Source organism: Stenella coeruleoalba, assembly GCF_951394435.1.
Source record: "Stenella coeruleoalba genome assembly, contig: scaffold_88, whole genome shotgun sequence".
NCBI lineage: Eukaryota > Metazoa > Chordata > Mammalia > Artiodactyla > Delphinidae > Stenella > Stenella coeruleoalba.
Window position 1 is genome coordinate 98,359 of NW_027645889.1, and position 21,033 is coordinate 119,391.

Below are 21,033 nucleotides of genomic sequence, written 5' to 3' on the forward strand. Positions count from 1 at the left end.
AGCTGGAGGTGTCTGGACGGGCAAATTTAACTCTCATTTCCCACCAGGAAGAGGAATTAACCAAAGGCTCAGCGTGCCGTGCCGGAACCATATTAGGGCCTGAAGCCATCCTGCGGTGTTGCAGCCAGGTCACAAGAAAGCGAGTTGAAGAAAGGAGCTCAGGGGCACTGTAATTCACAAACCTGCAGAGTTATAAATGACAGCTATCGTCCAAAAATAGACTGAAGTAAGGCTGCCAAGAGGACTTGAAAGCGGGGCAGAATTGCAGGAAACCGATTTCAGGAGGTAGACTGGAATTGCATTGAAAGCATAGGAAAAGAGGCAGAACGTCCACAATGATGCACTTGGCCAAAAAGGGCGTATGCGTTTTTTCCTGAATATATTCAGGAAAAAACGCATACGCCCTTTTTGGCCAACCAAGCAAGCTTGCAAAGGAAATCTGCACTACAATGATGTCTCACTTCCCCCCGGTCAAAAGGGCCATCTGAAAAAAGTGTAAAATCCAGAAAGGCAGGACAGGCCATGGAGAACTGGGAGCCTTGTTATGCTGATGGGCGGGATGTAAATTGCCAACAGACACTCGGGAGAAGTGTATGGTGTTTCCTGAAACATCGAAAAAGCAAAGCAACAGAACCTAGGGCACTTCCACTTATGGTCCTATAGCTTAGGGAAATTAAAATCAAAAAGACACAGCCACCCCAAACTTTCGAACGGCTCTGTTTACAAGAACCTCGTTTACAGTACAAGTTCAACATCGCAGAAAGTGAAAAATGGATAAAGAAGTTGTGGTATTTACTTAAAAAGCAATATCACTCAGCAATAAAATCTGTGTCATCAGGCCCGTAGCAGCACAATGAGTGGATTCAGGTATGATGATTCTAACTGAAATAAGTCACACAGAAAAGAAACATCATAAGATATCAGTAATACACGGAATGTAAACTTGGCTACACAGGAACTGAATTACAGAACAGAACAGGGTCTCAAATTTAGAAAACCAACTTATGCTTGCTTAAGGGTAAAGGTGAGTTGGGGTGCTGCATAAAACCAGAGATTGAAATGAGCACAGATAAAGTTCCTTAAGTCAAATATGGAATAGACAAGAGCTACTCCTTGCTCAACGAAATGGACTCAACACCCCATATTAAACGCCTAAGAATGTACCTGACTAGTAAGTATCTTAAAACCTATGGATTGCTATGTCTCCAAAAGAGAATCAAGCATGTGTACAGGGGCATAAACGCAGCAGTGATAGGATTGGAGAGGTTCGGTGAGCAAATGAAGACCCTTTGAAGTCATATTGCATGGTACGTATTACACGGGTCTCAACTCTCCAGGTTTAAGGTATTCTTCCTTCAGCTAAAACATGCATGTGGAACCTAGAGTATGATCAACCATGTGATCGGGAGACGTGTTCAAATATGTCTCAGTTTTCCTCCCCTGGTACTCGGGTGCAACATTCCAGGCGCTTTACTAACACTCTCCCCACTTGGAGAGTCAGTCCCTTTAACCTCCTGTTTGGCCCAGTTTGCAATTTCTGCGGAAGATGAACAGGAATAGCGAGAACCAATAAGAGACTAGCTGGAGGTGTCTGGACGGGCAAATTTAACTCTCATTTCCCACCAGGAAGAGGAATTAACCAAAGGCTCAGCGTGCCGTGCCAGAACCAGATTAGGGCCTGAAGCCATCCTGTGGTGTTGCGGCCAGGTCACAAGAAAGCGAGTTGAAGAAAGGAGCTCAGGGGCACTGTAATTCACAAACCTGCAGAGTTATAAATGACAGCTATCGTCCAAAAATAGACTGAAGTAAGGCTGCCAAGAGGACTTGAAAGCGGGGCAGAATTGCAGGAAACCGATTTCAGGAGGTAGACTGGAATTGCATTGAAAACATAGGAAAAGAGGCAGAACGTCCACAATGATGCACTTGGCCAAAAAGGGCGTATGCGTTTTTTCCTGAATATATTCAGGAAAAAACGCATACGCACTTTTTGGCCAACCAAGCAAGCTTGCAAAGGAAATCTGCACTGCAATGAAGTCTCACTTCCCCCCGGTCAAAAGGGCCATCTGAAAAAAGTGTAAAATCCAGAAAGGCAGGACAGGCCATGGAGAACTGGGAGCCTTGTTATGCTGATGGGCGGGATGTAAATTGCCAACAGACACTCGGGAGAAGTGTATGGTGTTTCCTGAAACATCTAAAAAACAAAGCAACAGAACCTAGGGCACTTCCACTTATGGTCCTATAGCTTAGGGAAATTAAAATCAAAAAGACACAGCCACCCCAAAGTTTGGAACGGCTCTGTTTACAAGAACCTCGTTTACAGTACAAGTTCAACATCGCAGAAAGTGAAAAATGGATAAAGAAGTTGTGGTATTTACTTACAAAGCAATATCACTCAGCAATGAAATCTGTGTCATCAGGCCCTTAGCAGCACAATGAGTGGATTCAGGTATGATGATTCTAACTGAAGTAAGTCACACAGAAAAAGAAACATCATAAGATATCAGTAATACACGGAATGGAAACTTGGCTACACAGGAACTACATTCCAAAACAGAACAGGGTCTCAAATTTAGAAAACCAACTTATGCTTGCTTAAGGGGAAAGGTGAGTTGGTGTGCTGCATAAAACCAGAGATTGAAATGAGCACAGATAAAGTTCCTTAAGTCAAATATGGAATAGACAAGAGCTACTCCTTGCTCAACGAAATGGACTCAACACCGCATATTAAACGCCTAAGAATGTACCTGACTAGTAAGTATCGGAAAACCTATGGATTGCTATGTCTCCAAAAGAGAATCAAGCATGTGTACAGGGGCATAAACGCAGCAGTGATAGGATTGGAGAGGTTCGGTGAGCAAATGAAGACCCTTTGAAGTCATATTGCATGGTACGCATTACACGGGTCTCAACTCTCCAGGTTTAAGGTATTCTTCCTTCAGCTAAAACATGCATGTGGAACCTAGAGTATGATCAACCATGTGATCGGGAGACGTGTTCAAATATGTCTCAGTTTTCCTCCCCTGGTACTCGGGTGCAACATTCCAGACGCTTTACTAACACTCTCCCGACTTGGAGAGTCAGTCCCTTTAACCTCCTGTTTGGCCCAGTTTGCAATTTCTGCGGAAGATGAACAGGAATAGCGAGAACCAATGAGAGACTAGCTGGAGGTGTCTGGACGGGCAAATTTAACTCTCATTTCCCACCAGGAAGAGGAAATAACCAAAGGCGCAGCGTGCCGTGCCGGAACCAGATTAGGGCCTGAAGCCATCCTGCGGTGTTGCGGCCAGGTCACAAGAAAGCGAGTTGAAGAAAGGAGCTCAGGGGCACTGTAATTCACAAACCTGCAGAGTTATAAATGACAGCTATCGTCCAAAAATAGACTGAAGTAAGGCTGCCAAGAGGACTTGAAAGCGGGGCAGAATTGCAGGAAACCGATTTCAGGAGGTAGACTGGAATTGCATTGAAAGCATAGGAAAAGAGGCAGAACGTCCACAATGATGCACTTGGCCAAAAAGGGCGTATGCGTTTTTTCCTGAATATATTCAGGAAAAAACGCATACGCCCTTTTTGGCCAACCAAGCAAGCTTGCAAAGGAAATCTGCACTACAATGAAGTCTCACTTCCCCCTGGTCAAAAGGGCCATCTGAAAAAAGTGTAAAATCCAGAAAGGCAGGACAGGCCATGGAGAACTGGGAGCCTTGTTATGCTGATGGGCGGGATGTAAATTGCCAACAGACACTCGGGAGAAGTGTATGGTGTTTCCTGAAACATCTAAAAAACAAAGCAACAGAGCCTAGGGCCCTGCCACTTATGGTCCTATAGCTTAGGGAAATTAAAATCAAAAAGACACAGCCACCCCAAACTTTCGAACGGCTCTGTTTACAAGAACCTCGTTTACAGTACAAGTTCAACATCGCAGAAAGTGAAAAATGGATAAAGAAGTTGTGGTATTTACTTACAAAGCAATATCACTCAGCAATGAAATCTGTGTCATCAGGCCCATAGCAGCACAATGAGTGGATTCAGGTATGATGATTCTAACTGAAATAAGTCACACAGAAAAGAAACATCATAAGATATCAGTAATAAACGGAATGTAAACTTGGCTACACAGGAACTGAATCACAGAACAGAACAGGGTCTCAAATTTAGAAAAACAACTTATGCTTGCTTAAGGGGAAAGGTGAGTTGGGGTGCTGCATAAAACCAGAGATTGAAATGAGCACAGATAAAGTTCCTTAAGTCAAATATGGAATAGACAAGAGCTACTCCTTGCTCAACGAAATGGACTCAACACCGCATATTAAACGCCTAAGAATGTACCTGACTAGTAAGTATCTTAAAACCTATGGATTGCTATGTCTCCAAAAGAGAATCAAGCGTGTGTACAGGGGCATAAACGCAGCAGTGATAGGATTGGAGAGGTTCGGTGAGCAAATGAAGACCCTTTGAAGTCATATTGCATGGTACCCATTCCACGGGTCTCAACTCTCCAGGTTTAAGGTATTCTTCCTTCAGCTAAAACATGCATGTGGAACCCAGAGTATGATCAACCATGTGAACGGGAGACGTGTTCAAATATGTCTCAGTTTTCCTCCCCTGTTACTCGGGTGCAACATTCCAGATGCTTTATAACACTCTCCCGACTTGGAGAGTCAGTCCCTTTAACCTCCTGTTTGGCCCAGTTTGCAATTTCTGCGGAAGATGAACAGGAATAGCGAGAACCAATGAGAGGCTAGCTGGAGGTGTCTGGACGGGCAAATTTAACTCTCATTTCCCACCAGGAAGAGGAAATAACCAAAGGCTCAGCGTGCCGTGCCGGAACCAGATTAGGGCCTGAAGCCATCCTGCGGTGTTGCGGCCAGCTCAAAAGAAAGCGAGTTGAAGAAAGGAGCCCAGGGGCACTGTAATTCACAAACCTGCAGAGTTATAAATGACAGCTATCGTCCAAAAATAGACTGAAGTAAGGCTGCCAAGAGGACTTGAAAGCGGGGCAGAATTGCAGGAAACCGATTTCAGGAGGTAGACTGGAATTGCATTGAAAGCATAGGAAAAGAGGCAGAACGTCCACAATGATGCACTTGGCCAAAAAGGGCGTATGCGTTTTTTCCTGAATATATTCAGGAAAAAACGCATACGCCCTTTTTGGCCAACCAAGCAAGCTTGCAAAGGAAATCTGCACTACAATGAAGTCTCACTTCCCCCCGGTCAAAAGGGCCATCTGAAAAAAGTGTAAAATCCAGAAAGGCAGGACAGGCCATGGAGAACTGGGAGCCTTGTTATGCTGATGGGCGGGATGTAAATTGCCAACAACCACTCGGGAGAAGTATTTGGTGTTTCCTGAAACATCTAAAAAACAAAGCAACAGAACCTAGGGCACTTCCACTTATGGTCCTATAGCTTAGGGAAATTAAAATCAAAAAGACACAGCCACCCCAAAGTTTGGGACGCCTCTGATTACAAGAACCTCGTTTACAGTACAAGTTCAACATCGCAGAAAGTGAAAAATGGATAAAGAAGTTGTGGTATTTACTTACAAAGCAATATCACTCAGCAATGAAATCTATGTCATCAGGCCCTTAGCATCACAATGAGTGGATTCAGGTATGATGATTCTAACTGAAATAAGTCACACAGAAAAAGAAACATCATAAGATATCAGTAATACACGGAATGTAAACTTGGCTACACAGGAACTGAATTACAGAACAGAACAGGGTCTCAAATTTAGAAAACCAACTTATGCTTGCTTAAGGGTAAAGGTGAGTTGGGGTGCTGCATAAAACCAGAGATTGAAATGAGCACAGATAAAGTTCCTTAAGCCAAATATGGAATAGACAAGAGCTACTCCTTGCTCAACGAAATGGACTCAACACCGCATATTAAACGCCTAAGAATGTACCTGACTAGTAAGTATCTTAAAACCTATGGATTGCTATGTCTCTGAAAGAGAATCAAGCATGTGTACAGGGGCATAAACGCAGCAGTGATAGGATTGGAGAGGTTCGGTGAGCAAATGAAGACCCTTTGAAGTCATATTGCATGGTACCCATTCCACGGGTTTCAACTACCCAGGTTTAAGGTATTCTTCCTTCAGCTAAAACATGCATGTGGAACCTAGAGTATGATCAACCATGTGATCGGGAGACGTGTTCAAATATGTCCCAGTTTTCCTCCCCTGGTACTCGGGTGCAACATTCCAGACGCTTTACTAACACTCTCCCCACTTGGAGAGTCAGTCCCTTTAACCTCCTGTTTGGCCCAGTTTGCAATTTCTGCGGAAGATGAACAGGAATAGCGAGAACCAATGAGAGGCTAGCTGGAGGTGTCTGGACGGGCAAATTTAACTCTCATTTCCCACCAGGAAGAGGAATTAACCAAAGGCTCAGCGTGCCGTGCCGGAACAAAATTAGGGCCTGAAGCCATCCTGCGGTGTTGCGGCCAGCTCAAAAGAAAGCGAGTTGAAGAAAGGAGCTCAGGGGCACTGTAATTCACAAACCTGCAGAGTTATAAATGACAGCTATCGTCCAAAAATAGACTGAAGTAAGGCTGCCAAGAGGACTTGAAAGCGGGGCAGAATTGCAGGAAACCGATTTCAGGAGGTAGACTGGAATTGCATTGAAAGCATAGGAAAAGAGGCAGAACGTCCACAATGATGCACTTGGCCAAAAAGGGCGTATGCGTTTTTTCCTGAATATATTCAGGAAAAAACGCATACGCCCTTTTTGGCCAACCAAGCAAGCTTGCAAAGGAAATCTGCACTACAATGAAGTCTCACTTCCCCCCGGTCAAAAGGGCCATCTTAAAAAAGTGTAAAATCCAGAAAGGCAGGACAGGCCATGGAGAACTGGGAGCCTTGTTATGCTGATGGGCGGGATGTAAATTGCCAACAGACACTCGGGAGAAGTGTATGGTGTTTCCTGAAACATCTAAAAAACAAAGCAACAGAGCCTAGGGCACTGCCACTTATGGTCCTATAGCTTAGGGAAATTAAAATCAAAAAGACACAGCCACCCCAAAGTTTGGAACGGCTCTGTTTACAAGAACCTCGTTTACAGTACAAGTTCAACATCGCAGAAAGTGAAAAATGGATAAAGAAGTTGTGGTATTTACTTACAAAGCAATATCACTCAGCAATGAAATCTGTGTCATCAGGCCCGTAGCAGCACAATGAGTGGATTCAGGTATGATGATTCTAACTGTAATAAGTCACACAGAAAAAGAAACATCATAAGATATCAGTAATACACGGAATGTAATCTTGGCTACACAGGAACTGAATTACAGAACAGAACAGGGTCTCAAATTTAGAAAACCAACTTATGCTTGCTTAAGGGGAAAGGTGAGTTGGGGTGCTGCATAAAACCAGAGATTGAAATGAGCACAGATAAAGTTCCTTAAGCCAAATATGGAATAGACAAGAGCTACTCCTTGCTCAACGAAATGGACTCAACACCGCATATTAAACGCCTAAGAATGTACCTGACTAGTAAGTATCTTAAAACCTATGGATTGCTATGTCTCCGAAAGAGAATCAAGCGTGTGTACAGGGGCATAAACGCAGCAGTGATAGGATTGGAGAGGTTCGGTGAGCAAATGAAGACCCTTTGAAGTCATATTGCATGGTACGCATTACACGGGTCTCAACTCTCCAGGTTTAAGGTATTCTTCCTTCAGCTAAAACATGCATGTGGAACCTAGAGTATGATCAACCATGTGATCGGGAGACGTGTTCAAATATGTCTCAGTTTTCCTCCCCTGGTACTCGGGTGCAACATTCCAGACGCTTTACTAACACTCTCCCCACTTGGAGAGTCAGTCCCTTTAACCTCCTGTTTGGCCCAGTTTGCAATTTCTGCGGAAGATGAACAGGAATAGCGAGAACCAATGAGAGACTAGCTGGAGGTGTCTGGACGGGCAAATTTAACTCTCATTTCCCACCAGGAAGAGGAATTAACCAAAGGCTCAGCATGCCGGGCCGGAACCAGATTAGGGCCTGAAGCCATCCTGCGGTGTTGCGGCCAGGTCACAAGAAAGCGAGTTGAAGAAAGGAGCTCAGGGGCACTGTAATTCACAAACCTGCAGAGTTATAAATGACAGCTATCGTCCAAAAATAGACTGAAGTAAGGCTGCCAAGAGGACTTGAAAGCGGGGCAGAATTGCAGGAAACCGATTTCAGGAGGTAGACTGGAATTGCATTGAAAGCATAGGAAAAGAGGCAGAAAGTCCACAATGATGCACTTGGCCAAAAAGGGCGTATGCGTTTTTTCCTGAATATATTCAGGAAAAAACGCATACGCCCTTTTTGGCCAACCAAGCAAGCTTGCAAAGGAAATCTGCACTACAATGAAGTCTCACTTCCCCCCGGTCAAAAGGGCCATCTGAAAAAAGTGTAAAATCCAGAAAGACAAGACAGGCCATGGAGAACTGGGAGCCTTGTTATGCTGATGGGCGGGATGTAAATTGCCAACAACCACTCGGGAGAAGTGTATGGTGTTTCCTGAAACATGTAAAAAACAAAGCAACAGAACCTAGGGCACTTCCACTTATGGTCCTATAACTTAGAGAAATTAAAATCAAAAAGACACAGCCACCCCAAAGTTTGGAACGGATCTGTTTACAATAACCTCGTTTACAGTACAAGTTCAACATCGCAGAAAGTGAAAAATGGATAAAGAAGTTGTGGTATTTACTTACAAAGCAATATCACTCAGCAATGAAATCTGTGTCATCAGGCCCTTAGCAGCACAATGAGTGGATTCAAGTACGATGATTCTAACTGAAATAAGTCACACAGAAAAAGAAACATCATAAGATATCACTAATACACGGAATGTAAACTTGGCTACACAGGAACTGAATTCCAAAACAGAACAGGGTCTCAAATTTAGAAAACCAACTTATGCTTGCTTAAGGGGAAAGGTGAGTTGGGGTGCTGCATAAAACCAGAGATTGAAATGAGCACAGATAAAGTTCCTTAAGCCAAATATGGAATAGACAAGAGCTACTCCTTGCTCAACGAAATGGACTCAACACCCCATATTAAACGCCTAAGAATGTACCTGACTAGTAAGTATCTTAAAACCTATGGATTGCTATGTCTCCAAAAGAGAATCAAGCGTGTGTACAGGGGCATAAACGCAGCAGTGATAGGATTGGAGCGGTTCGGTGAGCAAATGAAGACCCTTTGAAGTCATATTGCATGGTACCCATTACACGGGTCTCAACTCTCCAGGTTTAAGGTATTCTTCCTTCAGGTAAAACATGCATGTGGAACCTAGAGTATGATCAACCATGTGATCGGGAGACGTGTTCAAATATGTCTCAGTTTTCCTCCCCTGGTACTCGGGTGCAACATTCCAGACGCTTTACTAACACTCTCCCCACTTGGAGAGTCAGCGCCTTTAACCTCCTGTTTGGCCCAGTTTGCAATTTCTGCGGAAGATGAACAGGAATAGCGAGAACCAATAAGAGACTAGCTGGAGGTGTCTGGACGGGCAAATTTAACTCTCATTTCCCACCAGGAAGAGGAATTAACCAAAGGCTCAGCGTGCCGTGCCAGAACCAGATTAGGGCCTGAAGCCATCCTGTGGTGTTGCGGCCAGGTCACAAGAAAGCGAGTTGAAGAAAGGAGCTCAGGGGCACTGTAATTCACAAACCTGCAGAGTTATAAATGACAGCTATCGTCCAAAAATAGACTGAAGTAAGGCTGCCAAGAGGACTTGAAAGCGGGGCAGAATTGCAGGAAACCGATTTCAGGAGGTAGACTGGAATTGCATTGAAAGCATAGGAAAAGAGGCAGAACGTCCACAATGATGCACTTGGCCAAAAAGGGCGTATGCGTTTTTTCCTGAATATATTCAGGAAAAAACGCATACGCACTTTTTGGCCAACCAAGCAAGCTTGCAAAGGAAATCTGCACTGCAATGAAGTCTCACTTCCCCCCGGTCAAAAGGGCCATCTGAAAAAAGTGTAAAATCCAGAAAGGCAGGACAGGCCATGGAGAACTGGGAGCCTTGTTATGCTGATGGGCGGGATGTAAATTGCCAACAACCACTCGGGAGAAGTGTATGGTGTTTCCTGAAACATCTAAAAAACAAAGCAACAGAACCTAGGGCACTTCCACTTATGGTCCTATAGCTTAGGGAAATTAAAATCAAAAAGACACAGCCACCCCAAAGTTTGGAACGGCTCTGTTTACAAGAACCTCGTTTACAGTACAAGTTCAACATCGCAGAAAGTGAAAAATGGATAAAGAAGTTGTGGTATTTACTTACAAAGCAATATCACTCAGCAATGAAATCTGTGTCATCAGGCCCTTAGCAGCACAATGAGTGGATTCAGGTATGATGATTCTAACTGCAGTAAGTCACACAGAAAAAGAAACATCATAAGATATCAGTAATACACCGAATGGAAACTTGGCTACACAGGAACTACATTCCAAAACAGAACAGGGTCTCAAATTTAGAAAAACAACTTATGCTTGCTTAAGGGGAAAGGTGAGTTGGGGTGCTGCATAAAACCAGAGATTGAAATGAGCACAGATAAAGTTCCTTAAGTCAAATATGGAATAGACAAGAGCTACTCCTTGCTCAACGAAATGGACTCAACACCGCATATTAAACGCCTAAGAATGTACCTGACTAGTAAGTATCGTAAAACCTATGGATTGCTATGTCTCCAAAAGAGAATCAAGCATGTGTACAGGGGCATAAACGCAGCAGTGATAGGATTGGAGAGGTTCGGTGAGCAAATGAAGACCCTTTGAAGTCATATTGCATGGTACGCATTACACGGGTCTCAACTCTCCAGGTTTAAGGTATTCTTCCTTCAGCTAAAACATGCATGTGGAACCTAGAGTATGATCAACCATGTGATCGGGAGACGTGTTCAAATATGTCTCAGTTTTCCTCCCCTGGTACTCGGGTGCAACATTCCAGACGCTTTACTAACACTCTCCCGACTTGGAGAGTCAGTCCCTTTAACCTCCTGTTTGGCCCAGTTTGCAATTTCTGCGGAAGATGAACAGGAATAGCGAGAACCAATGAGAGACTAGCTGGAGGTGTCTGGACGGGCAAATTTAACTCTCATTTCCCACCAGGAAGAGGAATTAACCAAAGGCTCAGCATGCCGTGCCAGAACCAGATTAGGGCCTGAAGCCATCCTGCGGTGTTGCGGCCAGGTCACAAGAAAGCGAGTTGAAGAAAGGAGCTCAGGGGCACTGTAATTCACAAACCTGCAGAGTTATAAATGACAGCTATCGTCCAAAAATAGACTGAAGTAAGGCTGCCAAGAGGACTTGAAAGCGGGGCAGAATTGCAGGAAACCGATTTCAGGAGGTAGACTGGAATTGCATTGAAAGCATAGGAAAAGAGGCAGAACGTCCACAATGATGCACTTGGCCAAAAAGGGCGTATGCGTTTTTTCCTGAATATATTCAGGAAAAAACGCATACGCCCTTTTTGGCCAACCAAGCAAGCTTGCAAAGGAAATCTGCACTACAATGAAGTCTCACTTCCCCCCGGTCAAAAGGGCCATCTGAAAAAAGTGTAAAATCCAGAAAGGCAGGACAGGCCATGGAGAACTGGGAGCCTTGTTATGCTGATGGGCGGGATGTAAATTGCCAACAGACACTCGGGAGAAGTGTATGGTGTTTCCTGAAACATCTAAAAAACAAAGCAACAGAGCCTAGGGCACTTCCACTTATGGTCCTATAGCTTAGGGAAATTAAAATCAAAAAGACACAGCCACCCCAAACTTTCGAACGGCTCTGTTTACAAGAACCTCGTTTACAGTACAAGTTCAACATCGCAGAAAGTGAAAAATGGATAAAGAAGTTGTGGTATTTACTTACAAAGCAATATCACTCAGCAATGAAATCTGTGTCATCAGGCCCATAGCAGCACAATGAGTGGATTCAGGTATGATGATTCTAACTGAAATAAGTCACACAGAAAAGAAACATCATATGATATCAGTAATAAACGGAATGTAAACTTGGCTACACAGGAACTGAATCACAGAACAGAACAGGGTCTCAAATTTAGAAAAACAACTTACGCTTGCTTAAGGGGAAAGGTGAGTTGGGGTGCTGCATAAAACCAGAGATTGAAATGAGCACAGATAAAGTTCCTTAAGTCAAATATGGAATAGACAAGAGCTACTCCTTGCTCAACGAAATGGACTCAACACCGCATATTAAACGCCTAAGAATGTACCTGACTAGTAAGTATCTTAAAACCTATGGATTGCTATGTCTCCGAAAGAGAATCAAGCGTGTGTACAGGGGCATAAACGCAGCAGTGATAGGATTGGAGAGGTTCGGTGAGCAAATGAAGACCCTTTGAAGTCATATTGCATGGTACCCATTCCACGGGTCTCAACTCTCCAGGTTTAAGGTATTCTTCCTTCAGCTAAAACATGCATGTGGAACCCAGAGTATGATCAACCATGTGAACGGGAGACGTGTTCAAATATGTCTCAGTTTTCCTCCCCTGGTACTCGGGTGCAACATTCCAGATGCTTTATAACACTCTCCTGACTTGGAGAGTCAGTCCCTTTAACCTCCTGTTTGGCCCAGTTTGCAATTTCTGCGGAAGATGAACAGGAATAGCGAGAACCAATGAGAGGCTAGCTGGAGGTGTCTGGACGGGCAAATTTAACTCTCATTTCCCACCAGGAAGAGGAAATAACCAAAGGCTCAGCGTGCCGTACCGGAACCAGATTAGGGCCTGAAGCCATCCTGCGGTGTTGCGGCCAGCTCAAAAGAAAGCGAGTTGAAGAAAGGAGCCCAGGGGCACTGTAATTCACAAACCTGCAGAGTTATAAATGACAGCTATCGTCCAAAAATAGACTGAAGTTAGGCTGCCAAGAGGACTTGAAAGCGGGGCAGAATTGCAGGAAACCGATTTCAGGAGGTAGACTGGAATTGCATTGAAAGCATAGGAAAAGAGGCAGAACGTCCACAATGATGCACTTGGCCAAAAAGGGCGTATGCGTTTTTTCCTGAATATATTCAGGAAAAAACGCATACGCCCTTTTTGGCCAACCAAGCAAGCTTGCAAAGGAAATCTGCACTACAATGAAGTCTCACTTCCCCCCGGTCAAAAGGGCCATCTGAAAAAAGTGTAAAATCCAGAAAGGCAGGACAGGCCATGGAGAACTGGGAGCCTTGTTATGCTGATGGGCGGGATGTAAATTGCCAACAACCACTCGGGAGAAGTATATGGTGTTTCCTGAAACATCTAAACAACAAAGCAACAGAACCTAGGGCACTTCCACTTATGGTCCTATAGCTTAGGGAAATTAAAATCAAAAAGACACAGCCACCCCAAAGTTTGGGACGCCTCTGTTTACAAGAACCTCGTTTACAGTACAAGTTCAACATCGCAGAAAGTGAAAAATGGATAAAGAAGTTGTGGTATTTACTTACAAAGCAATATCACTCAGCAATGAAATCTATGTCATCAGGCCCTTAGCATCACAATGAGTGGATTCAGGTATGATGATTCTAACTGAAATAAGTCACACAGAAAAAGAAACATCATAAGATATCAGTAATACACGGAATGTAAACTTGGCTACACAGGAACTGAATTACAGAACAGAACAGGGTCTCAAATTTAGAAAACCAACTTATGCTTGCTTAAGGGTAAAGGTGAGTTGGGGTGCTGCATAAAACCAGAGATTGAAATGAGCACAGATAAAGTTCCTTAAGCCAAATATGGAATAGACAAGAGCTACTCCTTGCTCAACGAAATGGACTCAACACCGCATATTAAACGCCTAAGAATGTACCTGACTAGTAAGTATCTTAAAACCTATGGATTGCTATGTCTCTGAAAGAGAATCAAGCATGTGTACAGGGGCATAAACGCAGCAGTGATAGGATTGGAGAGGTTCGGTGAGCAAATGAAGACCCTTTGAAGTCATATTGCATGGTACGCATTACACGGGTCTCAACTCTCCAGGTTTAAGGTATTCTTCCTTCAGCTAAAACATGCATGTGGAACCTAGAGTATGATCAACCATGTGATCGGGAGACGTGTTCAAATATGTCTCAGTTTTCTTCCCCTGGTACTCGGGTGCAACATTCCACACGCTTTACTAACACTCTCCCGACTTGGAGAGTCAGTCCCTTTAACCTCCTGTTTCGCCCAGTTTGCAATTTCTGCGGAAGATGAACAGGAATAGCGAGAACCAATGAGAGACTAGCTGGAGGTGTCTGGACGGGCAAATTTAACTCTCATTTCCCACCAGGAAGAGGAATTAACCAAAGGCTCAGCGTGCCGTGCCGGAACCTCATTAGGGCCTGAAGCCATCCTGCGGTGTTGCGGCCAGGTCACAAGAAAGCGAGTTGAGGAAAGGAGCTCAGGGGTACTGTAATTCACAAACCTGCAGAGTTATAAATGACAGCTATCGTCCAAAAATAGACTGAAGTAAGGCTGCCAAGAGGACTTGAAAGCGGGGCAGAATTGCAGGAAACCGATTTCAGGAGTTAGACTGGAATTGCATTGAAAGCGTAGGAAAAGAGGCAGAACGTCCACAATGATGCACTTGGCCAAAAAGGGCGTATGCGTTTTTTCCTGAATATATTCAGGAAAAAACGCATACGCACTTTTTGGCCAACCAAGCAAGCTTGCAAAGGAAATCTGCACTACAATGAAGTCTCACTTCCCCCCGGTCAAAAGGACCATCTGAAAAAAGTGTAAAATCCAGAAAGACAAGACAGGCCATGGAGAACTGGGAGCCTTGTTATGCTGATGGGCGGGATGTAAATTGCCAACAACCACTCGGGAGAAGTGTATGGTGTTTCCTGAAACATGTAAAAAACAAAGCAACAGAACCTACGGCACTTCCACTTATGGTCCTATAGCTTAGGGAAATTAAAATCAAAAAGACACAGCCACCCCAAAGTTTGGAACGGATCTGTATACAAGAACCTCGTTTACAGTACAAGTTCAACATCGCAGAAAGTGAAAAATGGATAAAGAAGTTGTGGTATTTACTTACAAAGCATATCACTCAGCAATGAAATCTGTGTCATCAGGCCCTTAGCAGCACAATGAGTGGATTCAGGTATGATGATTCTAACTGAAATAAGTCACACAGAAAAAGAAACATCATAAGATATCACTAATACACGGAATGTAAACTTGGCTACACAGGAACTGAATTCCAAAACAGAACAGTGTCTCAAATTTAGAAAACCAACTTATGCTTGCTTAAGGGTAAAGGTGAGTTGGGGTGCTGCATAAAACCAGAGATTGAAATGAGCACAGATAAAGTTCCTTAAGCCAAATATGGAATAGAAAAGAGCTACTCCTTGCTCAACGAAATGGACTCAACACCCCATATTAAACGCCTAAGAATGTACTTGACTAGTAAGTATCTTAAAACCTATGGATTGCTATGTCTCCAAAAGAGAATCAAGCGTGTGTACAGGGGCATAAACGCAGCAGTGATAGGATTGGAGAGGTTCGGTGAGCAAATGAAGACCCTTTGAAGTCATATTGCATGGTACCCATTACACGGGTCTGAACTCTCCAGGTTTAAGGTATTCTTCCTTCAGCTAAAACATGCATGTGGAACCCAAGTATGATCAACCATGTGAACGGGAGACGTGTTCAAATATGTCTCAGTTTTCCTCCCCTGGTACTCGGGTGCAACTTTCCAGACGCTTTACTAACTCTCTCCCCACTTGGAGAGTCAGCGCCTTTAACCTCCTGTTTGGCCCAGTTTGCAATTTCTGCAGAAGATGAACAGGAATAGCGAGAACCAATGAGAGGTTAGCTGGAGGTGTCTGGACGGGCAAATTTAACTCTCATTTCCCACCAGGAAGAGGAATTAACCAAAGGCTCAGCGTGCCGTGCCGGAACCAGATTAGGGCCTGAAACCATCCTGCGGTGTTGCAGCCAGGTCACAAGAAAGCGAGTTGAAGAAAGGAGCTCAGGGGCACTGTAATTCACAAACCTGCAGAGTTATAAATGACAGCTATCGTCCAAAAATAGACTGAAGTAAGGCTGCCAAGAGGACTTGAAAGCGGGGCAGAATTGCAGGAAACCGATTTCAGGAGGTAGACTGGAATTGCATTGAAAGCATAGGAAAAGAGGCAGAACGTCCACAATGATGCACTTGGCCAAAAAGGGCGTATGCGTTTTTTCCTGAATATATTCAGGAAAAAACGCATACGCCCTTTTTGGCCAACCAAGCAAGCTTGCAAAGGAAATCTGCACTACAATGAAGTCTCACTTCCCCCCGGTCAAAAGGGCCATCTGAAAAAAGTGTAAAATCCAGAAAGGCAGGACAGGCCATGGAGAACTGGGAGCCTTGTTATGCTGATGGGCGGGATGTAAATTGCCAACAGACACTCGGGAGAAGTGTATGGTGTTTCCTGAAACATCGAAAAAGCAAAGCAACAGAACCTAGGGCACTTCCACTTATGGTCCTATAGCTTAGGGAAATTAAAATCAAAAAGACACAGCCACCCCAAACTTTCAAACGGCTCTGTTTACAAGAACCTCGTTTACAGTACAAGTTCAACATGGCAGAAAGTGAAAAATGGATAAAGAAGTTGTGGTATTTACTTAAAAAGCAATATCACTCAGCAATAAAATCTGTGTCATCAGGCCCGTAGCAGCACAATGAGTGGATTCAGGTATGATGATTCTAACTGAAATAAGTCACACAGAAAAGAAACATCATAAGATATCAGTAATACACGGAATGTAAACTTGGCTACACAGGAACTGAATTACAGAACAGAACAGGGTCTCAAATTTAGAAAACCAACTTATGCTTGCTTAAGGGTAAAGGTGAGTTGGGGTGCTGCATAAAACCAGAGATTGAAATGAGCACAGATAAAGTTCCTTAAGTCAAATATGGAATAGACAAGAGCTACTCCTTGCTCAACGAAATGGACTCAACACCACATATTAAACGCCTAAGAATGTACCTGACTAGTAAGTATCGGAAAACCTATGGATTGCTATGTCTCCAAAAGAGAATCAAGCATGTGTACAGGGGCATAAACGCAGCAGTGATAGGATTGGAGAGGTTCGGTGAGCAAATGAAGACCCTTTGAAGTCATATTGCATGGTACGTATTACACGGGTCTCAACTCTCCAGGTTTAAGGTATTCTTCCTTCAGCTAAAACATGCATGTGGAACCTAGAGTATGATCAACCATGTGATCGGGAGACGTGTTCAAATATGTCTCAGTTTTCCTCCCCTGGTACTCGGGTGCAACATTCCAGACGCTTTACTAACACTCTCCCCACTTGGAGAGTCAGTCCCTTTAACCTCCTGTTTGGCCCAGTTTGCAATTTCTGCGGAAGATGAACAGGAATAGCGAGAACCAATGAGAGACTAGCTGGAGGTGTCTGGACGGGCAAATTTAACTCTCATTTCCCACCAGGAAGAGGAATTAACCAAAGGCTCAGCGTGCCGTGCCAGAACCAGATTAGGGCCTGAAGCCATCCTGTGGTGTTGCGGCCAGGTCACAAGAAAGCGAGTTGAAGAAAGGAGCTCAGGGGCACTGTAATTCACAAACCTGCAGAGTTATAAATGACAGCTATCGTCCAAAAATAGACTGAAGTAAGGCTGCCAAGAGGACTTGAAAGCGGGGCAGAATTGCAGGAAACCGATTTCAGGAGGTAGACTGGAATTGCATTGAAAGCATAGGAAAAGAGGCAGAACGTCCACAATGATGCACTTGGCCAAAAAGGGCGTATGCGTTTTTTCCTGAATATATTCAGGAAAAAACGCATACGCACTTTTTGGCCAACCAAGCAAGCTTGCAAAGGAAATCTGCACTGCAATGAAGTCTCACTTCCCCCCGGTCAAAAGGGCCATCTGAAAAAAGTGTAAAATCCAGAAAGGCAGGACAGGCCATGGAGAACTGGGAGCCTTGTTATGCTGATGGGCGGGATGTAAATTGCCAACAACCACTCGGGAGAAGTGTATGGTGTTTCCTGAAACATCTAAAAAACAAAGCAACAGAACCTAGGGCACTTCCACTTATGGTCCTATAGCTTAGGGAAATTAAAATCAAAAAGACACAGCCACCCCAAAGTTTGGAACGGCTCTGTTTACAAGAACCTCGTTTACAGTACAAGTTCAACATCGCAGAAAGTGAAAAATGGATAAAGAAGTTGTGGTATTTACTTACAAAGCAATATCACTCAGCAATGAAATCTGTGTCATCAGGCCCTTAGCAGCACAATGAGTGGATTCAGGTATGATGATTCTAACTGAAGTAAGTCACACAGAAAAAGAAACATCATAAGATATCAGTAATACACGGAATGGAAACTTGGCTACACAGGAACTACATTCCAAAACAGAACAGGGTCTCAAATTTAGAAAAACAACTTATGCTTGCTTAAGGGGAAAGGTGAGTTGGGGTGCTGCATAAAACCAGAGATTGAAATGAGCACAGATAAAGTTCCTTAAGTCAAATATGGAATAGACAAGAGCTACTCCTTGCTCAACGAAATGGACTCAACACCGCATATTAAACGCCTAAGAATGTACCTGACTAGTAAGTATCGTAAAACCTATGGATTGCTATGTCTCCAAAAGAGAATCAAGCATGTGTACAGGGGCATAAACGCAGCAGTGATAGGATTGGAGAGGTTCGGTGAGCAAATGAAGACCCTTTGAAGTCATATTGCATGGTACGCATTACACGGGTCTCAACTCTCCAGGTTTAAGGTATTCTTCCTTCAGCTAAAACATGCATGTGGAACCTAGAGTATGATCAACCATGTGATCGGGAGACGTGTTCAAATATGTCTCAGTTTTCCTCCCCTGGTACTCGGGTGCAACATTCCAGACGCTTTACTAACACTCTCCCGACTTGGAGAGTCAGTCCCTTTAACCTCCTGTTTGGCCCAGTTTGCAATTTCTGCGGAAGATGAACAGGAATAGCGAGAACCAATGAGAGACTAGCTGGAGGTGTCTGGACGGGCAAATTTAACTCTCATTTCCCACCAGGAAGAGGAATTAACCAAAGGCTCAGCATGCCGTGCCAGAACCAGATTAGGGCCTGAAGCCATCCTGCGGTGTTGCGGCCAGGTCACAAGAAAGCGAGTTGAAGAAAGGAGCTCAGGGGCACTGTAATTCACAAACCTGCAGAGTTATAAATGACAGCTATCGTCCAAAAATAGACTGAAGTAAGGCTGCCAAGAGGACTTGAAAGCGGGGCAGAATTGCAGGAAACCGATTTCAGGAGGTAGACTGGAATTGCATTGAAAGCATAGGAAAAGAGGCAGAACGTCCACAATGATGCACTTGGCCAAAAAGGGCGTATGCATTTTTTCCTGAATATATTCAGGAAAAAACGCATACGCCCTTTTTGGCCAACCAAGCAAGCTTGCAAAGGAAATCTGCACTACAATGAAGTCTCACTTCCCCACGGTCAAAAGGGCCATCTGAAAAAAGTGTAAAATCCAGAAAGGCAGGACAGGCCATGGAGAACTGGGAGCCTTGTTATGCTGATGGGCGGGATGTAAATTGCCAACAGACACTCGGGAGAAGTGTATGGTGTTTCCTGAAACATCTAAAAAACAAAGCAACAGAGCCTAGGGCACTGCCACTTATGGTCCTATAGCTTAGGGAAATTAAAATCAAAAAGACACAGCCACCCCAAACTTTCGAACGGCTCTGTTTACAAGAACCTCGTTTACAGTACAAGTTCAACATCGCAGAAAGTGAAAAATGGATAAAGAAGTTGTGGTATTTACTTACAAAGCAATATCACTCAGCAATGAAATCTGTGTCATCAGGCCCATAGCAGCACAATGAGTGGATTCAGGTATGATGATTCTAACTGAAATAAGTCACACAGAAAAGAAACATCATATGATATCAGTAATAAACGGAATGTAAACTTGGCTACACAGGAACTGAATCACAGAACAGAACAGGGTCTCAAATTTAGAAAACCAACTTATGCTTGCTTAAGGGGAAAGGTGAGTTGGGGTGCTGCATAAAACCAGAGATTGAAATGAGCACAGATAAAGTTCCTTAAGTCAAATATGGAATAGACAAGAGCTACTCCTTGCTCAACGAAATGGACTCAACACCGCATATTAAACGCCTAAGAATGTACCTGACTAGTAAGTATCTTAAAACCTATGGATTGCTATGTCTCCAAAAGAGAATCAAGCGTGTGTACAGGGGCATAAACGCAGCAGTGATAGGATTGGAGAGGTTCGGTGAGCAAATGAAGACCCTTTGAAGTCATATTGCATGGTACCCATTCCACGGGTCTCAACTCTCCAGGTTTAAGGTATTCTTCCTTCAGCTAAAACATGCATGTGGAACCCAGAGTATGATCAACCATGTGAACGGGAGACGTGTTCAAATATGTCTCAGTTTTCCTCCCCTGGTACTCGGGTGCAACATTCCAGACGCTTTACTAACTCTCTCCCCACTTGGAGAGTCAGCGCCTTTAACCTCCTGTTTGGCCCAGTTTGCAATTTCTGCAGAAGATGAACAGGAATAGTGCGAACCAATGAGAGGCTAGCTGGAGGTGTCTGGACGGGCAAATTTAACTCTCATTTCCCACCAGGAAGAGGAATTAACCAAAGGCTCAGCGTGCCGTGCCGGAACCAGATTAGGGCCTGAAGCCATCCTGCGGTGTTGCAGCCCGGTCACAAGAAAGCGAGTTGAAGAAAGGAGCTCAGGGGCACTGTAATTCACAAACCTGCAGAGTTATAAATGACAGCTATCGTCCAAAAATAGACTGAAGTAAGGCTGCCAAGAGGACTTGAAAGCGGGGCAGAATTGCAGGAAACCGATTTCAGGAGGTAGACTGGAATTGCATTGAAAGCATAGGAAAAGAGGCAGAACGTCCACAATGATGCACTTGGCCAAAAAGGGCGTATGCGTTTTTTCCTGAATATATTCAGGAAAAAACGCATACGCCCTTTTTGGCCAACCAAGCAAGCTTGCAAAGGAAATCTGCACTACAATGAAGTCTCACTTCCCCCCGGTCAAAAGGGCCATCTGAAAAAAGTGTAAAAT

The 21,033-nt window shown here is 44.0% G+C and overlaps 2 long non-coding RNA genes across 4 annotated transcripts in view; both read right to left on the bottom strand.

Moving 5' to 3' along the window:
- Positions 1–21,033, bottom strand: part of LOC307181487 — a 501,935-nt gene that overhangs the window by 87,551 nt on the left and 393,351 nt on the right. The window lies entirely within an intron of this gene.
- LOC307181490 lies at positions 798–19,834 on the bottom strand. Its single transcript, XR_013826898.1, has 3 exons — positions 19,753–19,834; positions 16,590–16,675; positions 798–878 (listed from the first exon to the last, which is right to left on the bottom strand). It is a non-coding gene; the product is annotated as an uncharacterized lncRNA (long non-coding RNA).